The following is a 21505-nucleotide window of genomic DNA, read 5'->3' on the forward strand; positions in this document are numbered from 1 at the left end:
ATATTCCATCCTTAGTGTACTAAGCATAAGCTGAACGTCTCCATGAACACATTTTATATGGATGTATTTGACCAAAAATTTCGCGAACCTACTTCTATAGGGGAGAATTATGGGATGGCGTTCCGAATGTGAAAGGCAGGGCGCACGTATAAGACGACCATTAATTCTTATGACACAATTTTCGTCAACAAAAGGATTGAGGGGAACGAGGGAACTGTTTTTAGAAATGGGTTCCTTGTCGATTAGTTTTTTATAGTCTTCAGCGAAATTAAGCTTTTGAGTTGTAATTACGAGGCGAGTACGAACCTCTTTTAATTCTTCAGCAGAAATCCAAGAGTTTGGGTAATTAAATGTAGCCCTATACTGCGAAAGGGTCTGGCGAGTAAATCTTTTAATTCTTCAGCAGAAATCCGAGAGTTTGGGTAATTAAATGTACCCCTATACTGCAAAAGGGTCTGGCGAATAAATCTTAAATCATAGGCCATTGTGCGAAGTCCCTTTTCAAATGAGGAATACCTTTCTAGAAAATCTTCGAAGCAAGGAGGAAAGAATGAAAAATGACACTGAACAGACCACTTTTCAATGTCAGTCCCAATCGGAGCCAGATCTCGAATAGACCAGATCAGATCCGACTTTTTTGCTAAGCCATTCAGGCCCATGCCACCAAAGAGAGCTCACAGCTAAATCGGCGGGCGATGAACCACGACAGAGGCTTCAGAAAAGACGTGTAATTCAGTCGAACGAGGTATTTTTATCAAGTTTACCTTAGGGTAACACTCAACAAATTTGCACCATCCCGAATAAGTAGCAGGCAGCAGGGGCTCGTTAAAATCTCCGGACTAACCAAACCTACCGGGTCACAAAATTTAAGCGATGGAGGATAGAACTTCCCGCTTGTTATAACTGGATTTAGTTTCAATAGGACAAACATCAAAATAAAAGAAATCCAACTTCGCGTTCTATGTAATTCCTAAGGGGTTTGAGCCACTAGCTTCCTCAAACGACAAAACTTGAGCATCAACTAAATGTTCTGGAGGAAAACAATCCAAAATTGACTTGTTATTGGCTGTCCACTTCTTGAATTCAATCTTAGCCGAAGAAAGTGCTCCGATCAACTGGTCCCTAGCATTAAAAGCGGTATCCAGGTCATGTGTTCCAGCCAAAACGTCATCCACGTATCTATGTATTTTGGCTGCGAGCGGATATTCAGACTCAGTATCGTCAGCGAGTTGAAGAAGCGTCCGGATTGCTAAATAAGGCACACAATTAGGGCCGAAAGTCACCATTTGCAATTCGTAGTCGAGAATGGGTTTGGTTGGCGAGTCCCGATAAAGAATTCTTTGAAGCGGTATTTGTTTAGGGTCTACACGTATTTGCATACACATTTGCGTAATGTTTGAATTGAACACGAACCTATAAACTCGCCAACAAGGTAATAAAAATACTAGGTCGAGTTGCAGAGAGGGTCCTACATATAACATGTCGTTTAGACTAATACCGGTCGATGTTTTATTGTAGGCGTTACAAACAGCTCGCAATTGTGTAGTTTTTTTTTTTCAAGATTAATTACCGCATGATGAGGCAAATAACACGAACTATAATTATTACAGGTTGGAATGTCTGTTGACTTCATGTAGCCAAGTTCCAAATACTCGATCAAGACCTTATCATACATTGCTTTCACATCGTTTTTTTTAGATACCGACGATTCATTACGAATAAATTGTCTGAGGACGCTTGGGCTAGATTCTCCCAAATTTAAGTCTTCACCGAACTCAGATCGCAAAGGTAGTGTCACAACATATCTACCTTCCGAGTCCCTACGCGTTGACCTGATATAATTTTCCTTACATATCCGATCTGACGGAGTCATCATTTTCTGTTTAGGGATCTCTTCTAATTCCCAAAAGCGCAACAATGTTTTGTTTAAGGAGTCCTCTTCCGCGACGTCGACCATAGTGATCCGATGATGGGATTGGTCCGGTGACAAGCCATCCAAAAACAGAATTTTGGGCAAGAAAAGTTGCAGAGAGAATCGAACGACACCCCTCTAATAAAATTTTTGAATACAGATTAGCACCCAACAAAAGATCCACTGAACGGGAGTCGAATAAATTATGGTCTGCCAGACGAATATTTGGCATTTGTGCTCTGAAATTAGAAGATACATTGACCAAGGCAAGCTTCCAGAAATAGACGGTAACACCAGCGCACAAGTTTCTAAGTTGACCGATGGATCCAAAGGGCTTACAATCTTCACAATTATTCTGCGAAGGATTAGAAGAGCGAGAAGAATTCGTGTTAGTCATATGACTTCGAAGTTTTTTAACATTAGACTTTGTGGACTGATCATTTCCTCTCATACCATGTAGACACATCAGTGTCTGAATTCGTTCCGACAAAAAGCTATCTAGGTCTTTCCACAACGAAATAGAAGACTTATCTCTAACACTCTGCTCCCATAAGGTTTGTGTAATTTTAGGGAGCTTTGTAAACAGATGAAGCCCGTAAACGGATCCCAATTATCCGTACGAACGTCGTAGATGTACATTGCAGACAAACAGCCATTAATGCCACGCTGGATTTGTTTAAGGCCCGAACAAGTCGCAGTTTCAAGTACCGGGAGAGAAAACAATGTCTTGAACTTACTATGAATCAACAAACGCGGATTATCGTAAGTAGATTTCAACACGTCCCACGCTAGGCCAAAACTGCGGTTAGTTAAGGGGACTTAAGCAAAATTTTCACGAGCGTTAAGTGACAAAGACGCTCGATATTTAAAACAGAATCTCTGCCCTGGGCTTCCTTTGAAATTACTGACGGGGTCTAGTCATCCTGAGAAATATCAAAAGGATCCTGATTTAAAGAAACCACTGAACTAAAAAAGAGTTCAATGACAATTTTCGAGATGGCCGGAATTTATGCAAAATGTTATTAATGAGCGCAACACACTCCATATATAGGTCGTGAACAACCTCATATTTTCTATCGACCACCACAATGTCTTCAGCAGTAGTATTCTAAGCTGTTGATAAATAGTCAAGAAATTTTGCAGAAGAAATTTCTAAATAGACCCATTTTTTATTCAAATACGTATTTTTTTCTTCTAAAATAAGAACATCTAAATCTTCTTCTTTCGCGCCTTTTATTTTAGCACAAAACTTGACCATATTGTCTGACATTCTAGTGAAATTATTAAGAGGATTTAGAGCCATGATGCTGCGAATAATATAAATTCACACGAAACCCAAATAAACCAATGAAAATATCCAGAAATGCTTTTGATATAACAAACAAAAATTAATATTCCAATGAACGAAACGATAAATTCTTTTAAGTTTTGGAATAACATAACTTTCTTTACAAAAAATCCGAAAATTCTATTAGAAAATCGAAAAATCTGCCAAAGAAGTTCAAAAATTCGATTACAAAACATAAAAATCTGCAAACAGTTGAAATCCATCACCAAAAATTTCAAAAAAATTCCAAGAATTCGATTAAGAAATCGAAAAAAAAGTTCGAAAATTCGACAAGAAAATATAAAAGTCAAACAAATAATTCCAAAATATCAGCAAGTAATTCCAAAAAAAAAAAAAAAAACAGAAAATTTCAAAAAATACGAAAAAGACCAAAAAATACGAAAAGAAAAAAAAATTGCAAAAACTTTCACAACAAATTTATTTTCCCTTTAAAAAAGCGACAAATATCCACAAAAGTATACATAAAAACCAAAAAAAAAATCACGAAATATTTAAAACAATATTATATAAGCAAGGTAAAATTTGCAAAAATATTCGATGAAATATACAGAAATAATTATTTTTGCAACTATTTTTAATAAAAACGGGGAAAAATTACTATTTTTATGTCCAAATACAATAAAAATAATAATTTTTACAAACCAAATAATATTCTATAAATGCGGACTGTAGGGTACACGATAATTTAAAATGTCAAAAATTGCCTTTAAATGTAATTACACACGCCACAATTCAATTAGCAAAAAATATTTTCGGAACAGTGTTTGGCTTGCTTGTTTGGGATACCATAGTATTTTGTTGTTGCAAAAAAAAAAAAACGGTCGACGAAGGGGTTTTTGTTGTAACAGACAAAACAAACTTACATGGTTATGTTACTTCTCAAATGTGTATTATGTCTTTTGGTATTGAAAATGGGCCATGTAAGTCCACTTCTTCGAGCCCCCATATAACGGTACCACCCGATATTCGGTATTTGGATGATTTTAGCGACATTATTTACCGGAATCGTTTCAAATTTGGCATTTGAAGTTCGTAATGGATACTACATCTTAAGATAGAAAATGAGCCATGTAGGTCCACGTCTTCGTATAGCCCCCATATAACGGTAGTTCCCGATATTTAATATTTTGATGATTTTAGAGACATTATTTAACGGAACTATTTCAAATTTAGAATTTGAAGTTCGTAATGGATACTACAGCCTAGGCCGCAATTATCTCAAATTTTGTATTTAAAATTCGTAATGGATACTACAGCCTATGACAGAAAATTGTCTGTGCAGCTCCACGTTTTATAACACCCATGCCTATATATACCTCCCTATATTCGGTATTTTGATGATTTTAGCTACATTATAAACAGATTTTATTCAAGTTTCGCATTTGAGTATTGTAATAGCTTGTGACAAAAGTTGCCTATGCAAGTCCACGTCATCGTATAGACCCTAATATACGGCTACATTCGGTATTGTTAAGATTTTAGCCGAATTTTTAACAGATTTTGTTTTTTTTAACTATTAAATTTGTACCAAATGGTGGAGGGTATTCAAAGTTCGGCCTGGGCGAACTTACAGCTTTTTTACTTGTTCCATCATAATATATAATACGTAATGACCATTTGTCTTTCCCGTATACAAACAAATCTTTTCCGATTTATTGAGGTAATATATATACATACTGTTAAAGATTCTCAAAAATGCACATCTTTACAATTTCATAGTACATTGTCTCAATGTCAGAATTTCACAAATAAACCAACAATACACCGTTTGTATACCCTCCACCATAGTATGGAGGGTACATTAAGTGTGTCATTCCGTTTGTAACACCTCGAAATATACAATTGAAACCCAACAAAGTATATATTCCTGATCAGCACAAAATTTCATGTCGATTTAGCGGTGTCCATCCGTCTGTGGAAATCACTCTAGCCGCCTCAAAACTCGGCCCGGGCGAACTTACAGCTTTTTTACTTGCTCCATCATAATATATAATACGTAATGACCATTTGTCTTTCCCGTACACAAATAAATCTTTTCCGATTTATTGAGGTAATATATATACATACTGTCAAAGATTCTCAAAAATTCACATCTTTACAATTTCATAGTACATTGTGTCAATGTCACAAATACTCCAAGAATACACCGTTTTCATACCCTCCACCATAGTAGAAGTAGATTGCTAAAATTTTACTCAAATGTATATTATGTCTTCGGTATTTTGAAGATTTCAGCGACAATATTCATCAGAATTTATTCAAATTTGGTATTTGATGTTTGTAATGGGTGCTTCAGCCTATGACAGGAGATTGTCTGTGCAGGTCAACGTCTTCGTATGGGCCCCATATAACGGTACCTCCCGATATTCAATATTTTGATTGAAAATTGTTTCAAATTTGGTATTTAAAGTTCGTAATGGATACTACAGCCTAAGACAGAAAATTTTTTGTGCAGGTCCACGTCTTCGGTCTTCGGTATTTTACTGATTTTAGGGACATTTTTCACCAGAATTGTTTCAAATTTGGTAATTGAAGTTGACAGTCAGCCTTTTATTTAAAAGTTTATAACCGTTGAAATCTGTCTGCTCCTATTTACTAAATCCTTGTTGTAGCTGTAGAGACCGATTCCAACGAAGATTTGACAACCTATTTGATATTCCGCCAACCTTTAGATATCTATGTGTCAACACACATACAATACAGTTGAGTTGGATAAATCGAGACGATTGAATCGCAAGCTAACCATCGCGCTTTATTGTAAGCTGAGCACAAATAGTTGTACAAACTAAAACGTAATATCGTTTACCAAACCAATAAATAAACGGCAATCTGTAAAAACTTTTCTAAAACTATCTTGTTTTCATTATTTGTTTTTTATGTACACCGCCTTTAAGTTTGGACGGTCACACATACGTATTGGTGTACCATAAGCCAAATGAGAGAATTTGGCTGACACTTGTTCCTCTGAGTCTCTTAGTACGGATCTAAGGCTCGCCCTTCGAGCCGGGTACAATCCAAAGTCTACCTACCCTGTAATTCGAGTCGGAAACAATCCAGAGACTTAATTAACATTGGTACCTACGAACCGCGATAAGGAACATCCCTTTCCTTAACACTAGAAAATTTAGTTAATTTTTTTGATTGTTGAATTCACGACAAAGACAATACTTAAAAAAATTAGATATTTAAATTATTATGTATAACAACAGATTATATATTTAAAAAATTTGCGACAAAGGTCCATTATTTTATATTTCAGTGATTTTAGTCCTAATACAATTCTGCATTTTGTTCTCATTGCATGCAACCCGACCATATGAAAGTAGTAGCTTCATATTTCGGTATAATTAAATTGAAATGAAGTGATTAAAAAATTTAGAATAGAAGTAACAATTACCATCACATTATGCACCAATTTTACCATTTTATGCGATTTTCTAAATGTTACCCTTTTTTGCAAATGGGCACAAATTATTGAAGTCAGTTTTGCAGTTATTGAGTTTTAAGCATAGTAACTAACATCACTTTCTTTTATATATAGATACACAAAAAAGACTTTTTTTCTAACACAATCGTTTTTATACCCTCCACCCACAAAGTATATATATTGTTGATCAGCATAAAATTCTATGTCGATTTATCAATGTCCGTCCGTCTGTGGAAATCACTCTAGCTTCCGAACGAAATGAAGTAGATTGATAAAATTTTACTCAAATATGTACTATATATCGGCAGGACTTTTCGTATTGAAAATGTGTCATGTAGGTCCACGTTTTGCTATATTCCCCATAAAATGGCACCTCCCTTTTATCGGTATTTTGGTCATTTAAGCGACATTATTTACCGGAATTGTTTCAAATATGGTATTTGATGCTCGAAATGAACGCCACAGCACAAAACAGAAAATGGGCCATGTATAGCCCCCATGTAACGGTACCCCTGTATATTCGGTATTTTGATGATTTTAGCGACATTATTTACCGCATTTGTTTCAAATTTAGTATTTGAAGTTCGTAATGGATGCTTCATCCTAAGACAGAAAATGAGTCATTGAGGTCCACGTCTTCGTATAGCCCCCATACAACGGTACCCCCCGATATTCGGTATTTTGATGATTTTAGTGACATTATTTACCGGAACTATTTCAAATTTAGAATTTGAAGTTCGTAATGAATACTACAGCCTAGGCCGAAATTATCTCAAATTTTGTATTTAAAATTCGTAATGGATACTACAGCCTATGACAGAAAATTGTCTGTGTAGCTCCACGTTTTATAACACCCATGCCTATATATACCTTCCTATATTCGGTATTTTGATGACTAGCTACATTATAAACAGATTTTTTTCAAGATTCTAATTTGAATATTGTAATAGCTTGTGACAAAAGTTGATACTACAGCCTAAGACAGAAAATTGTCTGTGCAGGCCCCCGTATTCGTATAGCCCCCACATAACGGTACCTCCCGATATTCGGTATTTTGTTTATTTTAGCGACATAATTAACCGGAATAGTTTCAAATTTAGTAAATGAAGTCCGTAATAGATACTACGGCCTAAGACAAAAAAACGCCTGTGCAGGTCCATGTCTTAATAGAGCCCCCATGTAACGGTACCTCCCGATATTCGGAATTTTAATGATTTTAAGGACATTTTTCACCAGAATTGTTTCAGATTTGGTATTTGAAGTTCGTAATGGATACTACAGCCTACGACAGAAAATTGTCTGTGCAGGTCCACGTCTTCGTATATCCCCCATATAAGGGTACCTCCCTATATTCGGTATATTAATGATTTAAGGGACATTTTCACCAGAATTGTTTCAAATTAGATATTTGAAGTTCGTAATGGATACTACAGCGTACGACAGAAAATTGTCTGTATCTTCCGTATTTAGATGATTTTAGCAACATAATTCTCCAGAATTGTTTCCCTAAAATACCGATATTCGGTATTTTTCACCAGATTTGTTTCAAATTAGATATTTGAAGCTCGTAATGGACAGCGTACGACAGAAAATTGTCTGTGTCTTCCGTATTTAGATGATTTTAGCAACATAATTCACCGGAATTGTTTCAAGTTTGGCATTGATGGTCGTAGTGAACGCTACAGCCTATGACAGGAGATTGTCTGTGCAGGTTCACGTCTTCGCATAGCCCCTATATAATGGTACCTCCCGATATTCGGGGTTTTGATGATTTTTGTGACATTATTCACCGATATTTTAATGACTTTTGCTAAATTATTCAATGAATGTTTTTTCTAAATTTCGCAATTGAGTATTGTAATATTGTAATTGCTTATGACAAAGTTACCTATGCAGGTCCATTACGCCATATTGACCCTAATATAACGGCTACATTCGGTATTTCTAAGAATTTAACAGAATTTTAACCCGATTTTATTGTTTTTAAGAATTGCCAATTCGTTCCAAATGGTGCAGGGTATTTAAAGTTGGGCCCTGCCGAACTTACAGTTATTTTACTTGTATTATAAATATTTTTTTCATTTCAACTCTTATATTTTCTTTTCACCTGTAGTGACTTTTAAGTTAAAAAACACAATTTTTTTAGCGGTTGAGTTGCTTAACCAACAGGTAATGTACCTGCGACACCAATTCGTTTTAAATATTTGTTTCATGCATATTTTATCTTTTTCCATCATAATATGTGATACGTAATGACCATTTGTCTTTCCCGTCCACAAATAAATCCTTTCCGATTTATTGAGGTAATATATATACATACTGTTAAAGATTCTCAAAAATGCACATCTTTACAATTTCATAGAACATTGCCTCAATGTCACCATTTCACAAATACTCCAAAAATACACCGTTTTCATACCCTCCACCTCGAAATATACAAAGTATATATTCTTGATCAGCACAAAATTCTATGTTGATTTAGCGATCTCGCTAGCCCCCATATAACGGTACCTCCCGATATTCGGTATTTTAAAGATTTTAGCGACAATATTCATCAGAATTATTCAAATTTGGTATTTGATGGTTGTAATGGGTGCTTCAGCCTATGACAGGAGATTGTCTGTGCAGGTTCACGTCTTCGTATATCCCCCATATAAGGGTACCTCCCTATATTCCGTATATTAATGATTTAAGGGACATTTTCACCAGATTTGTTTCAAATTAGATATTTGAAGCTCGTAATGGATACTACAGAAAATTGTCTGTGTCTTCCGCATTTAGATGATTCTAGCAACATAATTCACCGGAATTGTTTCAAGTTTGGTATTAGATTAGGTTGTAGTGGACGCTACAGCCTATGACAGAAGATTGTCTGTGTAGGTTCACGTCTTCGTATAGACCCTATATAACGGTACCCCCCGATATTCAGTATTTTGATGATTTTAGCGACGTTATTTACCGCAATTGTTTCAAATTTGGTATTTGATGCTCGTAATGAACGTTAAGCACAAAACAGAAATTGGGCCATGTAGGTCCACGTCTTCGTATAGACCCTATATAACGGTACCCCCCGATATTCGGTATTTTGATGATTTTAGCGACATTATTCACCGGAATTGTTTCAAATTTGGCATTTGAAGTTCGAAACAGGTACTACAGCATAAAACAGAAAATGGGTTATATAGGTCCACGTCCTTGTATAGACCCCATATAACGGTATCTCCCGATATTCGGTATTTTGATGATTTTGGAGACATAATTACCGGGATTTGTTTCAATTTTGGTATTTGAAGTTCGTAATGGATACTACATCCTAAGATAGATAATGAGCCATGTAGGTCCACGTCTTCGTATAGCCCCCATATAACGGTAGCTCCCGATATTCAATATTTTGATGATTTTAGAGACATAATTACCGGGATTTGTTTCAATTTTGGTATTTGAAGTTCGTAATGGATACTACATCCTAAGATAGATAATGAGCCATGTAGGTCCACGTCTTCGTATAGCCCCCATATAACGGTAGCTCCCGATATTCAATATTTTGATGATTTTAGAGACATTATTTACCGGAACTATTTCAAATTTAGAATTTGAAGTTCGTAATGAATACTACAGCCTAGCCCGAAATTATTTCAAATTTTGTATTTAAAATTCGTAATGGATACTACAGCCTATGACAGAAAATTGTCTGTGCAGCTCCACGTTTTATAACACCCATGCCTATATATACCTCCCTATATTCGGTATTTTGATGATTTTAGCTACATTATAAACAGATTTTTTTCAAGTTTCGAATTTGAATATTGTAATAGCTTGTGACAAAAGTTGCCTATGCAGGTCCACGTCATCATATAGACCCTAATACACGGCTACATTCGGTATTGTTAAGATTTTAGCCGAATTTTTAACAGATTTTGTTTTTTTTAATTATTAAATGTGTACCAAATGGTGGAGGGTATTCAAAGTTCGGCCTGGGCGAACTTACAGCTTTTTTACTTGTTCCATCATAATATATAATACGTAATGACCATTTGTCTTTCCCGTATACAAACAAATCTTTTCCGATTTATTGAGGTAATATATATACATACTGTTAAAGATTCTCAAAAATGCACATCTTTACAATTTCATAGTACATTGTCTCAATGTCAGAATTTCACAAATAAACCAACAATACACCGTTTGTATACCCTCCACCATAGTATGGAGGGTACATTAAGTTTGTCATTCCGTTTGTAACACCTCGAAATATACAATTGAAACCCAACAAAGTATATATTCCTGATCAGCACAAAATTTCATGTCGATTTAGCGGTGTCCATCCGTCTGTGGAAATCACTCTAGCCGCCTCAAAACTCGGCCCGGGCGAACTTACAGCTTTTTTACTTGCTCCATCATAATATATAATACGTAATGACCATTTGTCTTTCCCGTACACAAATAAATCTTTTCCGATTTATTGAGGTAATATATATACATACTGTCAAAGATTCTCAAAAATTCACATCTTTACAATTTCATAGTACATTGTGTCAATGTCACAAATACTCCAAGAATACACCGTTTTCATACCCTCCACCATAGTAGAAGTAGATTGCTAAAATTTTACTCAAATGTATATTATGTCTTCGGTATTTTGATATTCGGTATTTTGAAGATTTCAGCGACAATATTCATCAGAATTTATTCAAATTTGGTATTTGATGTTTGTAATGGGTGCTTCAGCCTATGACAGGAGATTGTCTGTGCAGGTCAACGTCTTCGTATGGGCCCCATATAACGGTACCTCCCGATATTCAATATTTTGATTGAAAATTGTTTCAAATTTGGTATTTAAAGTTCGTAATGGATACTACAGCCTAAGACAGAAAATTTTTTGTGCAGGTCCACGTCTTCGGTCTTCGGTATTTTACTGATTTTAGGGACATTTTTCACCAGAATTGTTTCAAATTTGGTAATTGAAGTTGACAGTCAGCCTTTTATTTAAAAGTTTATAACCGTTGAAATCTGTCTGCTCCTATTTACTAAATCCTTGTTGTAGCTGTAGAGACCGATTCCAACGAAGATTTGACAACCTATTTGATATTCCGCCAACCTTTAGATATCTATGTGTCAACACACATACAATACAGTTGAGTTGGATAAATCGAGACGATTGAATCGCAAGCTAACCATCGCGCTTTATTGTAAGCTGAGCACAAATAGTTGTACAAACTAAAACGTAATATCGTTTACCAAACCAATAAATAAACGGCAATCTGTAAAAACTTTTCTAAAACTATCTTGTTTTCTTTATTTGTTTTTTATGTACACCGCCTTTAAGTTTGGACGGTCACACATACGTATTGGTGTACCATAAGCCAAATGAGAGAATTTGGCTGACACTTGTTCCTCTGAGTCTCTTAGTACGGATCTAAGGCTCGCCCTTCGAGCCGGGTACAATCCAAAGTCTACCTACCCTGTAATTCGAGTCGGAAACAATCCAGAGACTTAATTAACATTGGTACCTACGAACCGCGATAAGGAACATCCCTTTCCTTAACACTAGAAAATTTAGTTAATTTTTTTGATTGTTGAATTCACGACAAAGACAATACTTAAAAAAATTAGATATTTAAATTATTATGTATAACAACAGATTATATATTTAAAAAATTTGCGACAAAGGTCCATTATTTTATATTTCAGTGATTTTAGTCCTAATACAATTCTGCATTTTGTTCTCATTGCATGCAACCCGACCATATGAAAGTAGTAGCTTCATATTTCGGTATAATTAAATTGAAATGAAGTGATTAAAAAATTTAGAATAGAAGTAACAATTACCATCACATTATGCACCAATTTTACCATTTTATGCGATTTTCTAAATGTTACCCTTTTTTGCAAATGGGCACAAATTATTGACGTCAGTTTTGCAGTTATTGAGTTTTAAGCATAGTAACTAACATCACTTTCTTTTATATATAGATACACAAAAAAGACTTTTTTTCTAACACAATCGTTTTTATACCCTCCACCCACAAAGTATATATATTGTTGATCAGCATAAAATTCTATGTCGATTTATCAATGTCCGTCCGTCTGTGGAAATCACTCTAGCTTCCGAACGAAATGAAGTAGATTGATAAAATTTTACTCAAATATGTACCATACATCGGCAGGACTTTTCGTATTGAAAATGTGTCATGTAGGTCCACGTTTTGCTATATTCCCCATAAAATGGCACCTCCCTTTTATCGGTATTTTGGTCATTTAAGCGACATTATTTACCGGAATTGTTTCAAATATGGTATTTGATGCTCGTAATGAACGCCACAGCACAAAACAGAAAATGGGCCATGTATAGCCCCCATGTAACGGTACCTCCCGATATTCGGTATTTTGTTTATTTTAGCGACATAATTAACCGGAATAGTTTCAAATTTAGTAAATGAAGTCCGTAATAGATACTACGGCCTAAGACAAAAAAACGCCTGTGCAGGTCCATGTCTTAATAGAGCCCCCATGTAACGGTACCTCCCGATATTCGGAATTTTAATGATTTTAAGGACATTTTTCACCAGAATTGTTTCAAGTTTGGAATTGATGGTCGTAGTGGACGCTACCGCCTATGACAGGAGATTGTCTGTGCAGGTTCACGTCTTCGCATAGCCCCTATATAATGGTACCTCCCGATATTCGGGGTTTTGATGATTTTTGTGACATTATTCACCGATATTTTAATGACTTTTGCTAAATTATTCAATGAATGTTTTTTCTAAATTTCGCAATTGAGTATTGTAATATTGTAATTGCTTATGACAAAGTTACCTATGCAGGTCCATTACGTCATATTGACCCTAATATAACGGCTACATTCGGAATTTCTAAGAATTTAACAGAATTTCAACCCGATTTTATTGTTTTTAAGAATTGCCAATTCGTTCCAAATGGTGCAGGGTATTTAAAGTTGGGCCCTGCCGAACTTACAGTTATTTTACTTGTATTATAAATATTTTTTTCATTTCAACTCTTATATTTTCTTTTCATCTGTAGTGACTTTTAAGTTAAAAAACACAATTTTTTTAGCGGTTGAGTTGCATTTACTTAACCAACAGGTAATGTACCTGCGACACCAATTCGTTTTAAATATTTGTTTCATGCATATTTTATCTTTTTCCATCATAATATGTGATACGTAATGACCATTTGTCTTTCCCGTCCACAAATAAATCCTTTCCGATTTATTGAGGTAATATATATACATAATGTTAAAGATTCTCAAAAATGCACATCTTTACAATTTCATAGAACATTGCCTCAATGTCACCATTTCACAAATACTCCAAAAATACACCGTTTTCATACCCTCCACCTCGAAATATACAAAGTATATATTCTTGATCAGCACAAAATTCTATGTCGATTTAGCGATCTCCATCCGCCTGTCCTTCTGTGGAAATCGCTCTAGCTTCCGAAAGAATTGAAGTAAATTGCTAAAATTTTCCTCAAATGTATATCATGTCTGCAGGACTTTTGGTATTGAAAATGGGAAATGTCGGTCCACGTTTTGGTATAGCCCCCATATAACGGTACCTCCCGATATTCGGTATTTTAAAGATTTTAGCGACAATATTCATCAGAATTATTCAAATTTGGTATTTGATGTTTGTAATGGGTGCTTCAGCCTATGACAGGAGATTGTCTGTGCAGGTCCACGTCTTCGTATATCCCCCATATAAGGGTACCTCCCTATATTCCGTATATTAATGATTTAAGGGACATTTTCACCAGATTTGTTTCAAATTAGATATTTGAAGTTCGTAATGGATACTACAGCGTACGACAGAAAATTGTCTGTGTCTTCCGCATTTAGATGATTCTAGCAACATAATTCACCGGAATTGTTTCAAGTTTGGTATTAGATTAGGTTGTAGTGGACGCTACAGCCTATGACAGAAGATTGTCTGTGTAGGTTCACGTCTTCGTATAGACCCTATATAACGGTACCCCCCGATATTCAGTATTTTGATGATTTTAGCGACGTTATTTACCGCAATTGTTTCAAATTTGGTATTTGATGCTCGTAATGAACGTTAAGCACAAAACAGAAATTGGGCCATGTAGGTCCACGTCTTCGTATAGCCCCCATATAACGGTAGCTCCCGATATTCAATATTTTGATGATTTTAGAGACATTATTTACCGGAACTATTTCAAATTTAGAATTTGAAGTTCGTAATGAATACTACAGCCTAGCCCGAAATTATCTCAAATTTTGTATTTAAAATTCGTAATGGATACTACAGCCTATGACAGAAAATTGTCTGTGCAGCTCCACGTTTTATAACACCCATGCCTATATATACCTCCCTATATTCGGTATTTTGATGATTTTAGCTACATTATAAACAGATTTTTTTCAAGTTTCGAATTTGAATATTGTAATAGCTTGTGACAAAAGTTGCCTATGCAGGTCCACGTCATCATATAGACCCTAATACACGGCTACATTCGCTATTGTTAAGATTTTTACAGAATTTTTAACAGACATTATTTTTTTTTAACAGACATTATTTTTTTTCGGCCCGGGCGAACTTACAGCTTTTTTATTTGTTCCATCATAATATATAATACGTAATGACCATTTGTCTTTCCCGTATACAAATAAATCTTTTCCGATTTATTGAGGTAATATATATACATACTGTTAAAGATTCTCAAAAAATCACATCTTTACAATTTCATAGTACATTGTCTACACCGTTTTCATACCCTCCACCATAGTAGAAGTAGAAGTAGATTGCTAAAATTTTGCTCAAATGTATATTATGTCTGTAGGACTTTTGGTATTGAAAATGGGCCATGTCGGTCCACATTTTGGTATAGCCCCCATACAACGGTACTCCCTATATTCGGCATTTTGAAGATATTAGCGACAATATTCGTCAGAATTTATTCAAATTTTGTATTTGATGTTTGTAATGGGTGCTTCAGCCTATGACAGGAGATTGTCTGTGCAGGTCCACGTCTTCGTATGGGCCCGTATAAAGGTACCTACCGATATTTGGTATCTTGATGATTTTTGCGACTTTATTCACAAAAATTGTTTCAAATTTGGTATTTAAAGTTCGAATGGATACTACAGCCTAAGACAGAAAATTGTTTGTGCAGTTCCACGTCTCCGGTCTGCGGTATTTTAATCATTTTAGGGACATTTTTCACCACAATTGTTTCAAATTTGGTAATTGGAGTTCGTAATGGATACTACAGCCTAAACCAGAAAATTGTCTGTGAAGTCCACGTTTTCGTATAGTCCCCAAATAACGGTACCTATCGATATTCGGTTTTTTGATTATTTTAGCGACATAATTAACCGGAATAGTTTCAAATTTAGTAAATGAAGTTCGTAATAGATACTACAGCCTAAGACAGAACAAGTAAAAAAGCTGTAAGTTCGGCCGGGCCGAACTTTTAATACCCTCCACCATTTGGTACAAATTTGGCATTTTCTAATAAATAAAATCCGTTAAAAATTCTGTTAAAATCTTAAGAATACCGAATGCTTATACGACGACGTGGCCAGCATAGGCAACTTTTGTCATAAGTTATTACACTATTTAAATGCGAAACTTGAAGAAAAATCTGTTTATAATCTAGCTAATATCATTAAAATACCGAATATGGGGGGTACCGTTATATGGGGGCTATACGAAGACATGGACCTGCACAGACAATTTTCTGGCATGAGCTGAAGTATCCATTCCGAAATTCACATGCGAAATTTGAAACAATCCCGGTAAATAATGCCGCTAAAATCATCAAAATACCGAATATCGGCGGGTACGGTATATGGGGGCTATATGAAGACGTGGACCTATATGGCCCATTTTCTGTTTTATGCTGCAGTATCTATTACGAACTTCAAACACCAAATTTGGAACAATTTCGCTGAATAATTTCGCTAAAATCATAAAAATACTGAATATCGGGAGGTACAGTTATATGGGGGCTATATGAAAACTTGGACCTACATGGCCCATTTACGAACTTAACCTGCCTACTGGCAAAATATACATGTGTGCAAAATTTTAGCCTTCTATCTCAATTTGTTCGAAAGATAGCGTGATTACAACAGACAGACAGACAGACAGACAGACAGACACACAGACAGACAGACGGACATGGCTAAATCGTCTTAGAATTTTACGCTGATCAAGAATATATATATTTTGTTGGGTCTGACATGAGTATTTCGAGGAGTTACAAACGGAATGACAAAATTAATATACCCTCCACAGTATGGTGGAGGGTATAAAAACGCCTGTGCAGGTCCACGTCTTAGTAGAGCCCCCATGTAACGGTACCTCCCGATATTCGGTATTTTAATGATTTTAAGGGCATTTTTCACCAGAATTGTTTCAAATTTGATATTTGAAGTTCGTAATGGATACTACAGCCTACGGCAGAAAATTGTCTGTGCAGGATAACGTCCTCGTATAGCTCCCATATGAGGGTACCTCCCGATATTCAATATTTTGATGATTTTTGCGAATTTATTTACGTAATGACCATTTGTCTTTCCCGTATACAAATAAATCTTTTCCGATTTATTGAGGTAATATATATACATACTGTTAAAGGTTCTCAAAAATTCATATCTTTACAATTTCATAGTACATTGTCTACACCGTTTTCATACCCTCCACCATAGTAAAAGTAGAAGTAGATTGCTAAAATTTTGCTCAAATGTATATTATGTCTGTAGGACTTTTGGTATTGAAAATGGGCCATGTCGGTCCACATTTTGGTATAGCCCCCATACAACGGTACTCCCGATATTCGGTATTTTAATGATTTAAGGGACATTTTCACCAGAATTGTTTCAAATTTAGTAAACGTAGCTCGTAATGGATACTACAGCCTAAGACAGAAAATCGTCTGTGCAGTTCCACGTCTTAGTAGAGCCCCCATATAACGGTACCTGCCGGTATTCGGTATTTTAGGGATATTTTTCACCAGATTTGTTTCAAATTTAGTAAACGTAGTTCGTAATGGATACTACAGCGTACGACAGGAAATTGTCTGTGTCTTCCGTATTTAGATGATTTTAGCGACATAATTCAACGGAATTGTTTCAAATTTGATATTTGAAGTTCGTAATGGTAGTATCCATTACGACAGAAAATTGTCTGTGCAGGTCCACGTCTTCATATAGCCCCCATATAATTGTACCTCCCTATATTCGGTATTTTAATGATTAAAGGGACATTTTCACCAGAATTGTTTCAAATTTAGTAAACGTAGTTAGTAATGGAAACTACAGTCTATGACAGAAAGTCGTCTGTGCAGGTTCACGTCTTCGTATAGCCCCCATATAAGGGTACCTCCCAATATTCGGTATTTTGATTTTATCGCCATTATATATAGTAATGGCATTTGAATATAGTAATGGCTTATGACAAAGTTACCTATGCATGTCCATGTCGTCGTATTGACCCTAATATAACGGCTATATTCGGTATTTCGAAGAATTTAACAGAATTTTTAACCGATTTCATTGTTATTGAGAATTGCCAATTCGTTCCAAATGGTGCAGGGTATTTAAAGTTGGACCCTGAGGAACTTACAGTTTTTTTACTTGTATTATATATATTTTTTTTTTGCATTTCAAACTCTTATATTTTCTTTTCAACTGTAGTGACTTTTAAGTTAAAAAACACAAATTTTTAAGCGGTTGATTTCCATTTACTTAACCAACAGGTAATGTGCCTGCGGCACAAATTCGTTTTAAATATTTGTTTCATGAATATTTTAGCTTTTTCCATCATAATATGTAATACATAATGACCATTTGTCTTTCTCGTCCACAAATAAATCCTTTCCGGTTTATTGAGTTAATATATATACAAACTGTTAAAGATTCTCAAAAAAGGAACATCTTTAAAATTTCATAGTACATTGTCTCAATGTCACAATTTCACTAATACACCAAAAATACACCGTTTGTATACCCTCCACCATAGTATGGAGGGTATATTAAGTTTGTCATTCCGTTTGTAACACCTAGAAATATACATTTGAAACCCAACAAAGTATATATTCTTGATCAGCATAAAATTCCATGTCGATTTAGCGATGTCCATCCGTCTGTGGAAATCACTCTAGCCTCCGAACGAATTGAAGTAGATTGCTAAAATTTTACTCAAATGTATATTATGTCTGCAGGACTTTTGGTATTGAAAATGGCCCATGTCGGAACACGTTTTGGTACCCCCCGATACTCGGTATTTTGTAGACTTTAGCGACAATATTCATCAGATTTTATTAAAATTTGGTATTTGATGTTTGTAATGGATGCTTCAGCCTATGATAGGAGATTGTCTGTGCAGGTCCAGGTCTTCGTATGGCCCCTATATAAGCGTACCTCCCTATATTGGGTATTTTATTGATTTTAGGGACATTTTTCACTAAAATTGTTTCAAATTCGATATTTGAAGTTCGTATTGGATACTACAGCCTAAGACAGAAAATTGTCTGTGTCTTCCGTATTTAGATGATTTTAGCGACATAATACACCGGAATTGTTTCAAGCTTGGTATTTGATGCTCATAAGGGTACCTCCCGATCTTTCTTATTTAGATGATTTTAGCGACATTATTCACCGGAATTGTTTTAAGTTTGGTATTTGAAGTTCACAATGAATACTACAGCCTAAGACAGAAAATTGTCTGCGCAGGTCCACGTCTTCGTATGGTTCCCGTATAACGTTACCTCTAGATATTCGGTATTTTAATGACTTTGGCTAAATTATTAACCGAATTTTTTTTTCGCATTTGAATATTGTAATATTGTAATGGCTTATGACAAAGTTACCTATAGTTACCTATATTAAGTTTGTCATCCCGTTTGTAACACCTCGAAATATACATTTGAGACCCAGAAAAGTATATAATCTTGATCAGCATAAAATTCTATGTCGATTTAGCGATGTCCATCTGTCTGTCCGTCTGAGGAAATCGCATTAAGGTAAAATTTTACTCAAATGAATGTTATGCTGCAGGACTTTTGGTATTAAAAATGGACATGTAGGTCCACGTTTTGGTATAGCTCCCATATAACAGTACCTCCCGATATTCACTATTTTAAAGATTTTAGCGACAATATTCATCAGAATTTTTTCAAATTTGGTACTTGAAGTTCGCAATGAATACTACAGCCCAAGGCAAAAATTGTCTGTGCAGGTCCACGCCTTCGTATAGCCCCCATATAACGGTACCTCTCGATATTCGGTACATTAAAGATTTTAGCGAATTTATTCACCTGTTTCAACTTTAATATTTAAAGTTCGATAGAAGATAGAAAATTATCTGTGCAGGTTCACGTCTTCGTAGAGTCCCATAAAACGGTACCTCCCTATATTCGGTATTTTGGTGATTTTAGCGAATTTATTCACCGGAATTGTTTCAAAATTGGTATTTAAAGTTGGTAGTTGATACTACAGCCTAAGACAGAAAATTGTCTGGGCAGGTCCACGTCTTCGTAGAGCCCCCATAAAACGGTACATCCCGATATTTGGTATTTTAATGACTTTATGAACATTTTAACCAGAATTGTTTCAAATTTCGCATTTAAAGTTCGTAATGGATACTAAGATAGAAAAATATCTCTGCAGGTCCACGCCTTCGTATAGCCCCATATAACAGTACCTCCCGATATTCGGTATTTTGAAGATTTTAGCGAATTTATTCACCGGAATTGTTTCAAATTTGGTATTTAAAGTTTGTAGAGGATACTACAGCTTAAGAGAGGAAAATTGTCTGGGCAGGTCCACACCTTCATATAGCCCCCATATAAGGGTACCTCCCGATATTCGGTATTTTAATGATTTTAGGGACATTTTTCACCAGAATTGTTTCAAATTTGATATTTGAAGTTCGTAATGGATATTATAGCCTGCGACAGAAAATTGTCTGTGCAGGTCCACGTTTTCGTATAGCCCCCATATAAGGGTACCTCCCTATATTCTGTATTTTGATTTTATCGCCATTATAACCGACTTTTTTTAAGTTTCGCATTAGAATAAAGTAATGGCTTATGACAAAGTTACATATGCAAGTCCATGCCGTCGTATTGACCCTAATATAAAATGCTACATTCGGTATTTCTAAGATTTTAACAGAATTTTTAAGGGATTTTATGGTTTTTGAGAATTGTCAAATTCGTTCCAAATGTTGTAGGATGTTCAAAGTTCAGCCCGGCCGAACTTTCTATTTGAACGGCATTTTTGATGGATTGGTTTTTTTTTTGTATATTTTCAAATTCCTTCCGAATGGTGGAGGGTAAATAATTTCAATCCCTTATTTATTTCCAACCTAGAAGTTTTTCTCCCCTTTTTCCCTTCAATATTTAGCCACATTTCCCATCCTACGCTAATAATTCATACAAACCCAAACATAAATTCATACCTACATGATATTATGCTCCAGAAATATTGTCGCTTTTAAAAAATCCAATAACCAAAATTCATAACACTTAATAATATTAAATTCTGTACAGGGTTGCCCATATTCGACGGACCTTTGGGCCCATTCCAATCGACGAGGCTTGTCCGCAGGCAACATTCTTTGCGTCAATTGAATTTTGTACGGGAACAAATGCAAATCAATGCGAATAACCCGTTGTAAAGTGGACCGAGCCATGCCGATCTGCTGAGAACGGCTTTTTTATTGGTATTGTATTGGTTCATGGTAAAAATCTGCTTGGACTGACGCTTCAAACGCGGTATGTCACTAAGCGATGTGACATCTCTGTCAAAAGTTATGGCGTTGCC

Source organism: Musca domestica, unplaced genomic scaffold (assembly GCF_030504385.1).
Source record: "Musca domestica strain aabys unplaced genomic scaffold, Musca_domestica.polishedcontigs.V.1.1 30, whole genome shotgun sequence".
Classification (NCBI taxonomy): Eukaryota; Metazoa; Arthropoda; class Insecta; order Diptera; family Muscidae; genus Musca; species Musca domestica.